General features: G+C 49.3%; 1 protein-coding gene across 5 annotated transcripts in view; it reads right to left on the bottom strand.

Annotated features, from left to right (window-relative positions):
• The window catches only part of SGCD (sarcoglycan delta), a 626,611-nt gene that overhangs the window by 356,762 nt on the left and 250,821 nt on the right, over window positions 1-19,028 (bottom strand). The window lies entirely within an intron of this gene.

The raw sequence follows: 19,028 nt of genomic DNA, 5'->3' as shown, positions 1-19,028 counted from the left end.
CAGAAAACAAACCTCTTTATGTTCATGCTCATTATCAAAGGGTGGAAACAGGGCAGCTGTGTTAGAAATAATCGGGGAATCCTGGGGGCAATTAGGTTTAATGTCTGACAGCGGGAAAACGCGTAAGCCCTCTGACTGCTGCCATGCACACCTTAGCTAAAAGATCAATTATCAGACTCAAGGCTTAGAGCTGTTTCCTTGGTATGTTGGCTTTGTGAATGCCAGGGGAAAAGCTTGCAAGTCTGTGGCTTCAAATTAGCAGCTGTGAGTATAACAAATTGCAGCACGCTGCTGTTTAGCCAAACCTCCTCACTGGCCAAACCCTGTCCTTGTACCCCCAAATAAGACAGACACCCTCTGCAGCATGCATCCCACATGGGGAAATGAGGAAAGGCTATGCATAATGCAGAGGTACAGAGCAGAGCACTTGGCCAGGACCATGAGGAGGAGGATGACCAGGTACAGCACAGGGAAGGAATAAGTCGGGCAGTGACAGCTGTCCTGCAGAGGACTCTGTGCTGCCAGAGGGCTGAAACTCCTGCTCTCCGCAGGTGCAGGAAAGACTGCTGCCCCGGTAGGGTGGAGAAGAGCCCAGGATGGGAGTCTTGGCTGGGTCCTGCTAAGACAACACCCTTCCCCTCTCCCCTGTGCCCGTGGGGGTTGTGCATCATGGGCTCGGTAGCAGGGCAGGGATCATGCGGCAGATCGCATGTCTGGGCACTGAGTGGGTGAGTGAGTGAGTGGGTCACAGACCCCTGGCTCAGTGGAAGATAAGTGGCCCCATGGCCGGAGGAGGCCACCCTGCAGCAGAATGGCTGCTGCCCTCTTTGAAGAGCCAAATAAAATCCCCACCCCATCATTATCAGAGGATCGGAAGGGTGTAGTATTCCCCACGTCCTCGGTGTGCCCCCCCCACCTTATTGCCCCTCACAAGCGGTAACATACCCATTCTCACACAGCCCTGCGTGGGACTAGCTCCACTTTGCACAAGTGGTAAACTGAGGCAGAGGGGGACTGAGGTACATCTACACTTACCGGGAGACAGACCTGTTCAGGGTTGACTTTTCAGGGTTTGATTTGGTGCACCTAGTGGGGATGCGCAAAATCACGACTGTCGACCCCTGTACTCCTCATTCTCGCGAGGCGTGAGGAGGTCGATGGGAGAGTTCCTCCTGTTGACCTCTCCCAGTGAGGACGGCCAGTAAGTCGATCGTAGATACATCGATTCCAGCTACGCAATTTGCCATAGCTGGAACAGCGTATCTAGGATCAAATTTAAGGTCTAGCGTAGATTTTCGCTAAATGCTCTGCCCAAAGACGCATGAAGTCTGTGGCAAAGCATGGAATTCAACCCTGGTCTCTGAGCTGCAGACTAGCGCCTTCACCACAGCCACCTCCATCCGCTGCATCAGTGCGGCTTTGGTGCAATCTCACTCCCACGTTGGTCAGAGAAAATTATGACCTGTGCGCCGCTCAGAACTTGGACCTTAAACCCAGACCAGTGGAACTCCGGAGGCTGCTTCTCCCAACCAGACTGAATTCTGTATTCTCTCAAGCCCAGTGTCGCGAAACAGTTCCACTAGCTGAAGAGTTGGGAGAGCGGAGTTCAATTAATGGCTCTGCCAGAGATTCCCCAAGTGACCCCTGAGCAAGGCCCTGCCACACTTTCACTGAGGGGGTAGAAAATGACCACTAATCTCCCACTGCCTGGGGTCTCCCTCTGTGAAATGGGATAATCATTCTCCCTGTCACCTGCACTTTGCCTTGGCTATTGGGACTGAAAGCTCTTGGGACCAGGGATTGTCTCTTCCTGTAAATTGCCTGCTGTGGCAGGACAGAAAGGAGAGGGGAGAAGTGTGGAGCAGGTGTGTTGTACAAACAGCAACGCCTCCCCGCCAGCCGCTCCTCACCTGCCAAAACAATCCCTACATCGTTAGCCCTTCGACTCCAAAATCAGGGGAGCAGAAAGGCAACATGGGGCCATATTCCTACCACTCTCTCAGATGCACTGACAAGCTCTGCACACCTGAGAATCAAGCTGGCCCTGTTTTGCATGCACATGACACAGGTGTCAATGACTATCCAAAGCACAATACAGAGAAGACACAGGTTTCTTGAGCAGACAAAGGTGAAGAGAGGCTCTGTCTTCAGCTGTGCTGGTCCCTTTTTATAAAGCTGCCCCTGAGATACAAGGCGAATGCCCTTTGGCTCTTCTTCCACCAAAACACAGGATAGATTACCACATCAAAACCAACACTATCTGCCACACATAAAATACAAGGCTTCCAAGAGCAGCCTTAAAAAGAAAGGAACAAGGGGTCTCTGACATTTTCTCTCGTGTTTGCACACAGATTTCTATGCACACCAGCGTTCTATTTTATACATAAGGCACTTGGGCATTCTTTTGACATTTACCACCAGCCAGCGCTGAAGGGTGTGGCTGTTATCTATGAAGCTCTCTGCTGAAGTTAGTTTCCAGGAAGATGAATAGGTGCTTGTGCTGTCACACAGCTGTCCAAAATGTCAGGGAGGAAGAGTCCTGAACATTGTCAACCCCTCAGGGCCGTGTTTCCCAAAGCATGATACATGTACCACTGGCGGTACGTGAAAGGAGTTCAAGGGGTACATGGCAGAAAATAACTTACTATAAATATAAGCACTGGGACGGCACTGGGAGCGGGCGTACGCCAATAAGGCTGAAGTCAAAAGGCATATGTGAATGTTTTAAGTTTGGGAAGCACTGCCCTAGGGTAATAGACTTTAAAAAAACAAGAAGTGCAGGGGGCACTCTCCACTTTTATCAGACATCAGTTAATGCAAGAAATTTCCCTTTAACATAGCCTGCATAACACCTATACTTTAGCTAAGGAACCAGGCAAGCCCTTTTAGATTTTAGCTTCCACGAAGGTTTTCATTTTGTCAGGATAAAGCAGCATTTAAGAACGCTGGTTTCTAATTTTTAGGATCCAAAATTAAAAAATTATCTTCTCTTTTGCACCTCCTACACTAAGAGAGAGACAGCAAATCGAACCAGTAGGTGCACTCTCTAGCAGGATGCTTCTATTAAGATTCATACGCTGCCGTGCAATGATCCTTAAAGGCGGGTAAATCTCAACAAACAGTAAGGGTGCGTCTACACTAGCACTCTATTTCGAAATTAATTTCGAAAGGGGCCTCATTTTCGAAAGTGGCTGCGGAGTGTCTACACGCTCAACAGCCTGTTTCGAAATTGTTTTCAGCAAAAACGGGTCCGAATTTCGAAATCGCTCTTCCCATCCGGGATTGGGAAGAGCGGCTCCTTTCGAAATAAAATTTCGAAATAGGCCATGTGTAGACACTCCGCGGCCCGCAATTTCAAAATTGTGAGTCCGCCATGGCGGCGGCTCCAGGGATCGTGGGAGACATGCTAGCAAGCACCGGCGGGGCTCTATGGTCCCTGGGCCAGCCCCTTAAAGCCGCAAGGCTCTGGAAACCCCGTGCAGGAAGCTGAGAGCGTGCCTAGGGCTCGAGAAGCACGAGCTCAGACCTATACACGCTCCAGCCACCAGACAGCCATGCCACCCAGCCCATCAGTGGGATGGCGAGCCCCCCTGCACTCTGGGGCACCCCAGGAGGCCCCCTCTTCCCCACTCGAGGGATCGCCGGAGGAGAGCCAGGGCCAGAGAAAGAGGGGCCCATCCTGGATGGAGGCCGAGGTAAAAGACCTCCTCGGCCTCTGGGCGGAGGAGGAGGTGCTGCTCCACAGCACAGGGAGGCCCCGCAACACAGCTGCCTTTGAGCAGCTGTCCCTGGGGCTGCGGAAGCGGGGACACCCCGAGCACATGGCTGCTCAGGTGGGCTCCAAAGTTAAGGAGCTCAGGCAGGCCTACAGCCGGGCCAAGGATGCCCGCAGCCGATTGGGGGCCGGGCCAGCCCGAGGTGCCCACACTACCGGGCCCTGCAACAGCTCCTCAGCCCGAAGCCTACCAGAGCCATCGGTGCAGGTGGACCCAGGCGACCCAGACCCCGACCGGGAGATAGACTCGCTGGAGCAGCCGGGACCCTCCAGCCAGACCACAAGTGCGGGGACTGGGAGCGACTCAGATGAGAGGGGCCCGTTACTCATCACAGTGAGCTCCGAGACCTCCAGCCAGGTGCCCTCGAGGCCGGCGTCCCCGGACCTGTTCTCCAGAGGTCCAGGTAGGTGACAGGTGAATCGGGTGGCCTGGGTGGGGGGACCTATCCCACGGTACCGTGCCCATCCCAGACCCAAGCACGGCACCATCCAGCACCTGCACCCATGGACAGCACCCTAGCCTGCCCAACCGGGGAGGGATGTGGCGGCCAGGCTGCAGACAGCAATTGTCCCACAGACGAGGTCCCGCCAGGCACACGGGAACCCCAAGCGGGGTCGGCAGGGGAGGCACCACCTCAGGGGATGGCGCGGGTGGAGACCCTGGTCCCTGGCGACAGCACTGATGGGTGGGCAGTCTCCCCTTGTGTCTCCACAGCATCATCCTCTGAGGGCTGGACCACACCCGTGCCACCCTCGGATGGAGCCAGAGAGCCCTCCTCCCCATTGCCCCGGGTGCCGCCTGCCCAGACCCGGACGGCCCGAGCCGGCAGCGCTATGACCACCAGGAGGCGGCAGAGGCCTACACCGCAGCCATCCGGGAGCAGACCGCCGTGCTCCAGGAGTGGCTGCTCATGGAGCGGTAGGAGAGGGCCTGGTGGAGGGAGGACAGGGCCTGGCGGAGGGAGGTGTGGTCTGAGGCAGTCACAGCCCTCCGACGGCTGGTCCCCCAGCCAGCCCCCCTGCTGCCCCTGAACCCATTCCCACTGCTGCCCCCGAACACATTGCCCTCATCCCACCCACCCTCAGCCCATCCGCCCTTCTTGCCCCGGCCAGGTGGCTAGTCGCCAGTGCCAGCCAGGAGAGGGATCCCCTCCCTGGCCCCCCCCATCCCCCACCCCCGCCCCACCTCACCCAGTCCACCCTGTTCTTAAGCCCCTGAACGACCCTACCTCCCCGTCCTTCCAGCCCCCTCCCGGCACCGACAGGGCCCCCGCACCAGGGGCGGCAGGGATACCCATACCCGCCAGAGATCTCGCCCCTCCACCCCTGTGGGGGACTAGGCCTGCCCATGCCTGTGACCCTGGCCATAGGGGCGTGGCCCTGCCCCATTGGACATAGTTCTCCCTGTTCCCCCCATATTTAGCCCCAATAGGAAGACCCCACACCATTGTTTAACAGCCATTTATTTACATAGTTAGTCCCCAGTTAATAAACCTTTTTGTGCAGCCCAGTGTCCCCTGTGTGTATGTGGGGGGCCATGCTGCAGGGTGAGTGTGAGCCATGTGCCAGGTGGGGGTCAGCATGGCTCCTGCTTGAAGGCCTCCCGGAGGGCTTCCTGGACCCTAACCCCTTCACGCTGTGCCTGGCGGCACGGGGCTGTGGGCGGCTGCTCAGAGCCAGGGCCACTGTCCGCAGCCCACCCAAGCATGTAGCGCTCCTGCTTGCCCTCCACCACATTGTGCAGCGTGCAACAGGCCACAACCACCCCAGGGACATTGCGCAGGCTCACGTCCAGCCACATGTCGAGGCATCGGAAACGCCCCTTGAGGCGTCCGAAGGCCCGCTCAACAGTGTTGTGAGCCTGGTTCAAGCAGGCATTAAAAACTTCCTGGCTGGCGGTGGTGTGCCCAGGGTAGGGGTGCATCAGCCACGGCTTTAATGGGTATGCCCCATCGGCCACTATACAGGGTGGCATTGTTGTGTCCCCCACGGGGAGCTCCCGGGCAGCAATGTAGGTGCCCTCCTCCATGCGCCGCCCCAGCTAGGAGTTGCAGAATACCCGCGCATCATGGGCTCGACAGCACCAGCCAACGCAGATGTCAGTAAACTGGCCCCGGGCATCTACCAGCGCTTGGAGCACCACAGAGTGGTACCCCTTGCGGTTTATATAGCGTCCTGCACTATGGTCTGGGGCACAGATAGCAATGTGCGTGCCATCGAGGGCACCGAAGCAGTTTGGGAATCCAAGAGCTGTGAATCCCGCCATGGCGTCATCCAAGTTGCTGAGGCGGACGACCCTCCACAGCAGGAGGTGGTTGATGGCCTGGACCACCTGAAGGGAGGCACCGACATGTGGGCCTGTGCATCAGTGGGGGCCCCCTGCCCCTGCAGGCTCCCCACCCGGGGGCCCCCTGCTGGCCCCTCACCCGGGGGCCCCCGCCCCTTCCTGGGGAGGGTGTGGGGCCCTTGTCTGACTTACCTCCAGGACGGCTCCTGCGGTAGCCTTGCCCACCCCAAATTGGTTCCCCGCTGACTGATGGCTGTCCGGGGTGGCCAGCTTCCACAGGGCAATCCCCACACGCTTCTCGACTGGGAGCATGGGCCGCATGCGGGTGTCCATGTGCTGCAGGGGGGGTGAGAGCCACTGACACAGCTCCATGAATGTGTGCCTCATCATTCTAAAATTGGAGAGCCACCTTTCGTCGTCCCACTGGCCCAGGACCAGCCTCTCCCACCAGTCCCCACTGCTGGGGTGGCTCCAGAGACGCCGTGGGGGATGGGGAGCGGTGGCTGCCGCCCTGGCGGGGCCTGCAGGACACGTGTGGGTGGGAAGGTGGGCTCCAGGGCATCCACCAAGCCCAGGATGGCGATGACCGCCTGGGTCCCAGTGACGGTGCCAGCATCAGACTCTGACAGCGGCTGCTCCTCCATTCTCCTCTTGGTTCTGGGTGCACAGTCCACGCAGTGCTGTGTACTGCTCTGCTGGGCTCTGTGTGTGCAGGGTCGATATGTTTGGGAGGAGCCCCTTAAGGGCGCTGCTGGCTGTGTGACCTGGAAAGGCTTGTCAGCCATGTGACCCCGTGCGTGACGTTTCCCGGCTGCTTATTTCAAAATAGCCCATTTTCCAGTGTGGACGCTCTCTTTTGAAAAATGGAGGGTGTTCTTTCGAAATAGCGGATCGGTACAGTGATCCGTTTTGTGTGTGTAGCCGTGCTATTTGAAATCCCTTATTAAGATTTTCTTTTTCGATGTTCCCCCTTTCAAAATTTCTTTGTAGTGTAGACACAGCCTATGGGAACTAAAAATGATACAGAGAAGCTGGAATCAAAGATGACAAGAGGAAATGGCAGAGGCCAGTAGGAAGAGGAGATCAGACACAGAAACCAGTCGAGGTCAGAGAACAGTGGCTATGATCCCCCTTTGATCATTATGACTTCCCAAAACAATCCCCATGATTGATTCTGCTAAATTTAAATGTCATCTTATCAAGTTTTCAAAGCATATTAACTGTACATCTATTGAATTATGTATGCCTCTATTAGCATATACTCACACTTATTTTGCCTACTTTGAGCTAAAGAAATCAAAAACTCTTGATAAAAAATCCCTCAGAAAGAGGAAAAAATGGAAAGGGAAAGGAATACCTGTTTTACAAATCCTGCACTTTGACCTTTAAAAGAAATTTCTGAGACACATGGGCTATAGTCAGAAATACATATGAAATCTGAAATTATACCAATCTGCGGAGAGCTGTCATTGGCCAGTGAGGAATCCGCAAAACAAATAGATATTGGCAAATTTGCTAACTGTCTATGTACAGGACCAAAAGCTGAAACATGAATCATAATCTATTTGGGAGTTCTGCCTAATACCTTCTCATCGGATGATCATTTAATTCCCATACTCATGGCAGTACAACAAATAAGCAGAAAAAAGGTCCTTGTAAAAGTAGTAAATAAAACAGACTATAAGCAGGAGACTGGCTCACAGATACTTAACATCACCAGTCAAATCACCAAAAACAAACAAAGAAATCCCTACAACCTTTAAAGGTAAATGTGTGCCGCATACAAGATACACCCACAAACTGAAATATTCCTGATGAGTGCTGAAGCGCTGTGCACCGTTAGGAATTTCTGTCAAAGTCAGTTCTCAATTCACTTGGCCCAAATCACAGTATTTACATATGATCTTATATTGGAAATGAACACAAGCTTTCTTTGGGTTTGCACACAAATCCTAGCCGCTGAATGTGAATTAGCAGACAATACTGCAACACTGCCATTCCTGTGGCATTTCCAGCATGAACGTGCTCAAAATACTGTGAGGAGTGTGCTTCGGATTGTTCAAACGATGCTGGCAAGACTGCTCAGTGCCATGTTACAAAGGAAGAAGCTGCAGAGAACGGTGGCACTGACAGGGTCAGAGGGAAATGAAATAAAACACACACACTCATGCTGTGGACACAAATGCAGAGAATGGAACCACAGACTTTGAGGAGTGCAGAAGAAATCCAAATAAAGGAAACACGCAAATGAAACGGCACAGGCCTCAAAACTGTCAGAATTTAGATAAAGTATTCATATTTATTCCTGGGATAAAAACAGATCTCTCTCCACGCAAAGCCTAAAAGCAGTACGTATGTGTTTACATTTAATGGTGGCTGTGTGCCTGCATTTAAATTCTCTCACACTAAAAGCTGCAAGACTGTAAATAGCCTGATTTCAGTTATTGGATCAAATTGCATTAACTTTCCCCTTCCAGCATTCTCAGAGGCAGGCAATTCTGAGACGTGCAAGAAATGCAAATGAACCCCTTTCACATGATAACAGTTGCAGTGAACTGCATCCCAGAAATCAGCTCAGGGATTATTGCTGAGAATTTGACTTGGCTATAGCTGCATGCCAGGAAGGGTAAATACCAACCAGCAGGTCAATGGAAAACAGTCTCAGGTCTTGGGGAAAAAAAGGTGGATACATAGAGGTACCTGTTGATGCACAGAGAGGTCACATGAACCTCAAAAGCAGTGGGTGAAGGGTGAATATATATAATGAAAATATAGCAAGACATACTGTAAAGACCTATTGTACATATTTATTGAGGGGAGTTTTGTGGGAACTAATGTACGTTAAATATGCATATGTATCAAAGAGAGGTCTGGGTCCCACATCTTGCATACATTAGTATAATCAAATCTATTCAGAAAAGATACACATATAATACATATCCCAGCAGGAGGGTGGATGGGGCAAAGGAAGCTGCTGTCCCAGGGCCCAGGGATGCAAAAGGGCCTGGGGCTCCCCACTGCTATGGCCCCCAGGTGCTTTAAATCACTGCTGGAGCCTCAGGTGGTGCAGGAAGGGTGGCTGAGTCAGGTGGGGTGTATGCGCTGTGGTCTCGGCAGCACTGAGGATGGGCTATTCCCAACTCCGCCCCTTTCATCTGAGGCTCTGCCCCTTCCAGGAGCATGGAACTGTGTGTTCCTCTTTCTTGCTACTTCCCTGTTCAGGGCTTCTGACTTTTATAGCCTTCTTCCAAAGTTAGTGATTGTCTGCCTGGCTCTCAGGCAAATTAGTCTCTCTAAGGCTCCCTGAAACCCTGTACTGAGTCTTGTCCTCCATCCACAAGCATTGCCAGGGCCACCCTCCCAACAGACTCATCAGGTCTCCCCTCCTCCCAGCGTAGCCTAGCTTTGTCTTCAATTGGAGCAGCACGCATTACGCTCCTCCTAACCTCTATCTGTTTCCTATTATGTAGCATTGACTCAGCTGTCATTTCCAAGCTGGAAAGCATCAGGATTTCCTTCCCTGTTGCTGGCTAAGTCTCTGCACTGGGCATTAGGATGTGCGGAGTTGTAATTTTATATTTGTAGCCTTTTAACTTTATTGGCACCTTTTTTCACAGAGTACTGAGGTCCGCTCCTGCCCTTTGGACCAAACAACTCTGAAATGATGTCACACATTGTTCAATGACCATTGATCCTAGAGCTGATTTCATTTTCACTCTTGTAAGCCCTTCCCTCAGTCACAGAGTCTGAGACTTGCCAATGGTTATGCTAACTCCTGTCTCCACAAAACAATCATCCAACATATCAGTCAGAACCATCATTATAACTGATTTATATTTTGTACTTTTAAGGATTCGGCATCAACACGGGAAAACTTTCGCTGAAAATCGTTGTTCGACCCATCTCCTATTTCTACATACAAATGCATGCAAATTGTGATTGCTCCTACTTCAATAATAATAGCATATCCCCTATTTTGCCTGGGGTTCTGTACATCCCATATTTCATCCTGCATCCCCACCTGCCACCCGACTGGGCTCACTTGTCTGACACATTCACCTATGAGGTGTTATCTTTTAGACAGTAGACACCTTGAGGCAAGAACTGATGCAGCTATTTGAATAGCACTACAAGGCTCAGCCCCATTTGTGGCCTGGGAGTGCTACTACAGTAGAAACTATGCTAATAATATGCTGCCATTATACTATTGTACATGTAATCTATGGCTAACATTTTCAAACCTGGCTGCCTAACATTAGATACCTACATTAATATTTTGGTACCTAAGTAACTGACCAACAGTAATTTTCAGAGCATCCACTCCTTGCTCTTATTGCTATCTGCTAAAACATCCAGATGAGGGAGAATGGTCCTCACTGGACCTCAAGACAATGAATTACCATTCAGGGGCCCTGGGTTCAATTCCTGACTCTGCTACAAACTGCAGCATGGCCTTGGGCAAATCGGTTCAGATGGCATGAAGAGTTCACTGGTACTTGTTTGCGACTGTGGCAGTAACTTACTGGTGGTGTCACCATTCTTATGAAACTTCTGTCCAGGCAACAGTTCATTATCAAATATTCATTACTGAATTAAATACTCAAAAATCAAGCGAGGTGAAAGAAAAGAGGGAGCTTGCAGTGATAGTTGTGCACCTTGCATGCATGCCTTTCATTCGCCGAGTAATTCACTCCCGTGGATGCAGGGGTGAAAGTTCTGACGAAAAACATCATTTGAACACGCCGTCTACATGTTCTGCATTCTCTGTTTGACAGGATTCCACGACTACCTCTGCTGCCAAGGAGTCAACTGCTCCATGCCCAATGGATTGGCTAAGAGCTCAAGGAGCAAGACACAAAGGGCTGCAACAAGGATATGCAAAATCCAGGGTGTGGATTGACGCTACTTCCCAATTCTCCATTCATGTCTACGCCATCCTATCACCAACATTTCCTGTGTGAAGGAGAAAAAGCAACTGAACACTTTCTCAGCCACTTCACATGCTGCTTCCATGAGAGTTGAGGTGGCATGCACCCTTTCCATTGATTCCCATGGCCCACAGACTTTTTGGGGGGTGCTCAAATAGGAACATGGGGGCCTTAAATGTGGAGGTTTACGATTGCTTTTGATTTCCTTATGAAAATTTTCCCTTGTGCCCAACCACTGCAGGCCTGTGTAGCCAGACAGCCAGCCCCCTCTCAGACCAGCATTGCTGGGAAAACAAGGGAGCCAAAACAACAGGGCACTTAACATAAATTCCAGCACAGCCTTTGAAGCTGTGAGAAAGCACAGGTGTGCTGCTACAATGTGCCTCTGGGAACATATACAACTATTAGGCTCACAGCAGACAGAGAAGCTGTGACAGACATGGGTCTTAGCCCCTACTAAATAACGTGATGCACACACACCAACATCCTAGGTGAGAAAATATTTACCCTAATAAAAGGAATGTCCAGTAGTCGAAACTTATTGTTTCTCTCCCGTGCAAGTGTAAACTACTCTTGCGAGAGCTGGCGCCACCCAGACAGACCAGCCCCAATTTGGCATAAGAAAGGAGAAAGAGAATAAAGGAGTACAGAGGTATAAGTATGGGACCTACAGCACCATGATTTTTGAGTGCTTTTCACTATCTATCTGCTGGTCAGATAAGTGACAGCCTCCCAAGGCTTCTGCAGCTAAAAGGGTCCCTAAGCCTTGTCCCTTATTCGTCTTTCCGCGGAATTGAGTGACCGATCCTGGCTTGGCACCGCTGGAATCGAGAGATGCAAGGAGGGTAAGAAGCACCCACACCTCATCTCCTATCTTTAGTGTACACATATTCTGAAATAGAGCTCTACACTTTGTTTTCTCTCTTTGGGATCGTGGCTTCAGTTTTGTAACTTATTTGTGTGTGTAACATCTATACATTTAAATAAGTAGGCACTAGCAATTTTGTAACCACATGATTAGAATCTAGTTTAATAAATTTTGGTAACCGTTTGTGCATAAGCCTGACTTGTTTCTCTGGGTTACTGTAAAGCAGCCAACACAATTAAAGAACCTCAGCCGTTTTGGCTATAAAGCCTGGCCATTAGGTGAGAGTACTAAGAGCCTAGCGTTGAGTTGTGCCACCTCCACGGGGCAAACTCTTGGGGCGCCTGTCAGTCAATCCTGACTGCCCACTGCGAAGGGGCTCTGAGCTCTAGCAGTTAAAGTCACGGGTGTGGAAAGGCTCTTAGTGCTGCCATTGGGGCACCTGTCAGTCAGTGTTGACTGCCCACTGCGAAGGGGCTCTGAGCTCTAGCAGTTAAAGTCACGGGTGTTTAGGACCTTGGGGCATCCGTCAGCCTAGCCCGGGCTGCCTGCCGCGAAGGGACAGTGCGTCCTAGCAGTTAAAGTCACGGATGGTATAAAACGGGCATAGCTGGCACCTCACCAAACATCCTTGGCCATCGGCTAACAGCCTGGAAGGCAACATGGGGTGGAGGGTGGCTCCATGACCCCTGGGAGGGGCAGAGCCAAGGGCAGTCAGTCCTTAGCACCACCTGCAGCATCAGGATGGGCCCCTGACCAGCCCACAGAAGTCTCATGGTGTGGAAGAGTGATGTTTCTGCGGCTTTTGAAAGGGATGTGGAGCTCCAGGCCATTGTCAGGGCTCCTGACCCTGTCAGTGGGCCTGCTTGTGCACCCATTAGCATATATTGTCTATCTAACTTTATGGCTTTGTCTACACTGGCAATTGAGCAACAAAGCTTTTGCTGTTCATAGGTGCTTAAACAGCCCCTCCGCCCCAAACAACAAGGTAAGCAGTGCTCTGTCTGCAGGAGTGCTCTCTTGAGGAAGTTTTTTGTTGGCAAAAGTTACTGGTGTCCTGATATTTGAGTGTTGGGAATGCTATGAATCCGTGCATTGCTAGTTGGAATCATTTCTTCTGGAAGTCCTCAGATTTGTGTTGTTTACTATTGTTTTCAAATTGTTTGTGAAAATTTTCCCTTATCCCCCTCCACTATTGTATTTCGCGACAGAAAACCAAAGATTCAACTGACGTTGGATTCAGGGTTTATGGAAGTCAATCCTGCACAAAGATAAAGAACGCAGTCCTGTAGCAGCTTAAAGACTAACATTAATATTTATTGGCGCTTTTGTGGGAAAGACCCACTGCTTCAGTTCTGGAGAATTAATGAGAAAAAAAACTGAGGAATCAGCTAAATACAGAGAAGGAAGGAGGGAGGGGGAAGAGGGAAGAAAAAACTCTGCAAAGTGTCTGTTAAGTTAAGTGGGATGTCTGACATCAATGCAAATATCAAAAGGTGGGGAAACGGTCCTACTAATGCACAAGATAATTGAGATTTTTGTTGAGTCCTGCATCAAGATGTTACAGCATCTTTGCGGTCAGCCATTAGACTGAGTTTGTGTTAGGTTTGTCTCAATGTCTAAATAATTGTAGTTTATTTTCAATATAAAACTTATTGCAAAAGTTAAAAAAAAAGGCAGCTCCCAGACCGGGGAATGCACACTAAACTGCAAAATGCAACTTAATGTGCAGATATGTCATGTCCCAGATTGTCCGATACAAATTCCAAAAGATTTAAAACAAACAAACAAACAAAACAATGACATGGAAATGGTTCCTGTTTGCCCTTAAATCAGCTCTTGTAATTCAAATACCTTTAAATCTCTAGATTTCATCTCAAGCATAACTAACTGACCAGCGGTCAGATTCCGCTGATCACTTCTAATGCTGATAAATGTTCCCCAAAAGAGATGTAAATACGGAGCTCAATTACTAAAAAAATCTTGCTGTAAAAAATGGTCATGTTTTCAACATTCAAGCTGTAATGGTTTCCGTGCTATTTCTGTGCCCACTGGAAGTCTGATGATCTTCTTGGAAATTCCCTGCTGGCAAGGGAGGAAAAACACAGGTAATAAGAATTTGGATTTTCTGTTTTCACCAAAACGTACAACCATGAACTTTCAAAATACAGTCAGGAAAGGCAGAAGTCCATTTACTTCTCAATTATTGTTCCTGAACTCTCTCATTCTGCAGTACAGTGGCTCTGTCTTTTCTGGTCATAGTGCATTTGGTGCCCTTGCTTCTGAAGTACTAATGGTGGAGGCTATTTTTTTTTTTGGCCTTAGAAATAATGCAAGCCTGTTATTATTATTATTTCTATTACAGTAGCCCCTAGAGGTCCATCAGTGAGGTCAGGGATCTATTATGGAGGCTGTAAAAACACAGACAGAAAAAGACGGTCCCTGCCTCATGAGGTTTACAAGCCAAGTAGGTGGACACATAGGCAATGTGTGGGGTGCCCCAAATGCATCAGAAGTGACAGGTGGGGGCAGGAGACGGGCAAGAAAGAGGAGAAGGGGTAGAGCAGGGGCACAGGCTGGTGCCCCTCCTCCTCCCAGAATCCCTGCCCCAGTTGTCTCTGGGTAGATATTCCTCTGCAAGACAAGCAAGGGAGCAGTGGACCATTTTTGGCCCTCCATCTGTTCAGCTCTGTTTTTATCTCCTCCTTAAAACCCATGCATAGGCATCCTAGGCAGACCTCTGATTGAGGAGTTATAATGATATATGGAGATAGACATCTCATAGAGCTGGAAGGGATCTCAGGAGGTCATTGAGATCAGTCCCCTGCCCTCTCAGCAGGACCAAGCACCATCCCCCCATCCTTTTTTTATTTGCCCCAGAGGGCCCCCTCAGGAACTGAACTCACAACCCAGGGTTTAGCAAGCCAATGGTCAAACCATCAAGATACCCTTCCCACTGACATCTGCTGACTATTTACTAGGGTCTACATTGCTTATTCATGCAAAGATTTTGAATGTTACCTCCCCAAGTTCTCATGTTGTGTCAAGGATTGGCTCATTAACATTCTACCATAGAGAACTCATAATTATTTTCCCAGAAGAAATTGCGCACCACTTTTTTATTTTTGCATGTAACAGTATCAAATCCAAGGGCTTTCAAATGAGATCAATTCTAATTTGTACTTCAAGACAGCCCATAGGAAAGATTCAAAATGGAACAACATTTAGATCCATGTATATAGATGAGTGGTCCTACGGTTCATGAACTAGGATGAATCAAGGGAGCTGGGTTTTTGCTTTGCCACAGACCTCCCGTGTGACACTGGGCAAGTTACTTGGCCAAATTGTGCCTCAGGTCCCCCATTTTCCTCTCCCAGGATAAAATGGAGCTAAAACTAGCTACCTCACAAGAAGGGTTAGTGAGCATAAATTAGTGATTATGAAGTGCTCAAATACTATGATACAGAGAACCACAGAAAGGCAAATAGCATATAAAATAAACCCACATCATAGTCTTTAGACAACTATCAAAAGCTTATTAGCTCCAGAACTTGAAAATCATTTTAAAATAGCCTCGAGTTACAGGCAAGCTGCATTAATTGAAGCTGGTGAATATTTAAAGATGAGTAGACTTGCTTCTAGACACTTCAGACGCATCGCGAAATGTCACCTTAGAAATTTGAAGCTGCTTCTCAGCTACTTAGGCAATATGCAACCTCGGCAGTTATCTTCCAGGAGACACGGCCTGCCCGATGGGTCTTAAATGAATAAAAGTGATATTATTACAATTATCATCAGAGGGAGATGTCCCTCATCAAAATGTGTCTGGATTTTAATTGACAAGGTCTGGGTTAATTCTGTGAAAATGCCAATGAAAGCAAAGTCTGTGGCTCAAACTAATTGTCAGCAGTGAGCAACCTCAACCTCTAACCCATCACAGATTTATCACTCCATGCACACTGTGCCCATGACAAGAAACATTTGAATTAATCATTAGCAAGTGGAAATTCTTCCCAGGCAGAAAGCAGTAAGAGTGCACACATAACCAGCACCCCTTTAAGTTTGTCTGCAACCTGAGAAAAATGCCGCTTAGCACTAACGTCAGGCAACCTGTTCAAAAAAGCCTTCTCAGCATTGGAGAAGGAAACATTTAGGGCTCCGGAGAGTAAGAAGGCAGAAGCACAAGCTTGAGTCAGCTCTAGTGCACCCAGATTCACTACCAAGTTTCCTCGCACACAGCTCCGGCCACCTCCCCGGACTCTAATTTGCAGCATTCATTATTTTAACACTGGCAACTGCATGATGGACGTCAGTCTCAATGGATAAGACCACACCTTCTCCAGTGTCCCCTTCTCCAGCTTATTCGAAGCACTTTCTTAGACCTGACACTTCTGCCAATTCATCCTGACTTGCAGAGCTTCTGTTCCCAAGAGTCTCTGCGGCAGAGACAAAGAGATGTACTGACTTGTTCCAGTGTGTCCTGGCTTTGTGACACTGTACACAGAGTCTGACTTCCATCACTTCCCTTGGACTATTCCAATGGCTAACGGATCTCGATGACAAAGCTTCCCTTTCTTGACTTTGTCCTTCAGTTCCTAGTCCTGCGGAAACTCCTTTGCCGGAGGTTTTCAAAAGCAGGCCAGAGAACCATCTGTCTTGGATGGGTTAGATACAACAAATTCTGCATCTTGGAAGGGGACAGACAAGCCGATCCTTGCAGTCTCTTCTAATCCTATGATTCTATCTGTGTATCACATCCAATAATTGCACTTCCTGAATAACACTGATGCCCTTCAGAGTGCTACGCTTTGTTACTTTGCATTGTTACTACAGGTTGTACCTCCCTCATCTGGCACCCCCAGGACCTGAGTGGGCCCAAACAAGGGGATTTGCCGGACAAGGGGAGGTCAAGCATCATGGCTGCCCTGTGACGGGGGGATAGGGGAGTACCAGCCTGTTGGCTGGGTTCCCCTCCTGGCCGCCACAAGCTCTTTGTCCCCAAGCTGCCTAAGGAGGGGGCTCCACAACTGCCAGTCTCCCCCACCCTGGCCAGGCCCCAGCCAGCTCCCCGACTCAGTGTGCCAGGCTCCCCAGTACCAGCCAGGCTTCCCACTGCCATGGGGCTGTCAATAGAGCTCCATACCCCAACTGGGCTCCCTGACGCAGGCTGAGCTCCCCACAGTGGGGTTCCCTGCTCTGGGGCTGCTGCGGTGGCTCCCCACAGCCAGCTACCAGTGGAGCTGTCTGCAAAGAGCAGGGCTCCTCAAGCAGCTGGAGCTGTCTGCAAAGAGCAGGGCTCCTCAAGCAGCTGGAGCTCTCTGGTCCAGCAGCATCTGTGATATTGCTGGCCAAGGGAGTTTCAACCCATACTTAAACATGTCCCCACAGAGTCCAGAAACCCACTGGACTACACTTTGTGCACACACGAAGTCAAACGACAGTCCTCCCTCCAAGGAGCTTACAAACTTGCTTTATGACAAGAGGTAAGTGCTACAAAGAGAAAGAGAGAGAGAGAGAGAGAATGGGGAAACCAACACATTTTGTGCGGAAAGCAATAGTTACAGCTCAACATCAGCTCAGCAATGGTAACTGCTTTGTCATTTGCTACAAGACCTTCACTCTTACTGCTTCCTAGTGACTCCATCTCTTCAGCAGCTTAATTACTTTGGCTGCTTTTCTCTCAACTCCACCATGCTAGTGTCTTTCTGGTAATACGGGACCACCCCCAAACCCCACCGAATTCCAAGGAACAAGCCCCTTCACTTTGGATCAGACCTGCAATCACCAGAACCAAAGCCCACACTGTTGTACCAGAGCTGTACACACAATGGGTATTACTGCTCTGCTTCAGTCATTCACAAAACAATGCTCGGAAGCCAGTTCTCAGGCAGGTATCATCCTCGGAGGTCTGTTATGGAACTGTGCGGTCAGCATTGTTTTTCACAACCAACCTGGTACAAAAATGGACATTGTAATGTTCAGGAGCACTGCCAAAGTCATGTGTTTTATTTAGATTTGTGTCTTCCTGGTACGTTAACAGAGTGGATGGAAGATCCAGGGCATTGCCAGGGCTGGCGACTAATTAGCTCCAGAACCAGAAAAAGGGGAGAAGTCTGCCAGCAGGTGAGCTTGCTTTAATGTATTGTTCTTATTGCTTTTACAATCCTTATCCTCGATGTTTGGGTTCATGGCTTTTCAGTTCATGCGGATTACAGTCTCATGACCGCATAACCTGAGTGCACAGAAGCTAATAAGATTGCTCCCTTCAGTCCAAGCCTATGGTATTATAGTAGATGCAGGACTATAATTCTTCACTAAAACTGTATGGAAAAGTCATGGTGGGAATAAAGTAAATGGGTAACTAAAGAAGGTGCAACAGAACCACGGGCCAAATCCTCAGCTGGAATAAAGTGATGTTGGTTCCCACAAACTAACAACAACTGTGACTGATCAGCTGGAAGGAAACGCAGCTATGGTGATCCACCCAGCCCAGACAGAAAAGACCGCTGAAAACGGCCCTTTATAAACGGCTCCGTGGACAAGAAGAAACTCTTAAAATTCCAGTGCTCCAGCCCCACAATGCAGACTGTGAATTCTGTCAGACTGAGTGACCACTGGGGAATGAACAGAAATATTCCCAAGCTCTGTTGTCTGTGCACTCCAATGTCAGCCATTACAGAGAAACAGCCAGTGGGGTTTCCCTTGGCTTCCTTTCCAGTGCTGCAAGGGAAGCTGTGCTGTGAGGTTTACACAAAGGAATAGCAGTGGTCTGTTGACTTCAAAACCCTTTGTTTCTCCCAAATATGAAAGACAGTATAGGCCATTTCTTTTCTCCCTCATCACCAGGTAGTCCGTCTTTTTAGTTATGCTGTTTTCAACAAATTCTTCCCAAACCACAGACATAAAAGTAAGCTTTCCAATTAAAATGACACCAGAAAGGAAAACAGCTCACTATTTCAAACCTATTTTGCTTTTCATTTAGCCGTACCACAGTCCCTTTGCCATTTCTTTTCAATATACTTGAGCTCCCCACTCTCAAGTGTAAAAATGTCTAATAAATTATTACAACGACATCTTACTCTATGCACAGCAGGTCTGAGCTTCCAAACACAGGTCACAAACCCAGGATTAAGGTCAGCATATTAGGAAGATTCCCATGTGAGGCAAGAGCAG

The sequence above is a fragment of the Carettochelys insculpta genome, chromosome 15, assembly GCF_033958435.1.
Source record: "Carettochelys insculpta isolate YL-2023 chromosome 15, ASM3395843v1, whole genome shotgun sequence".
Classification (NCBI taxonomy): Eukaryota; Metazoa; Chordata; order Testudines; family Carettochelyidae; genus Carettochelys; species Carettochelys insculpta.
The sequence above is the reverse complement of the archived record's forward strand: the minus strand, read 5'-3'. Positions and strand labels throughout refer to the sequence as shown.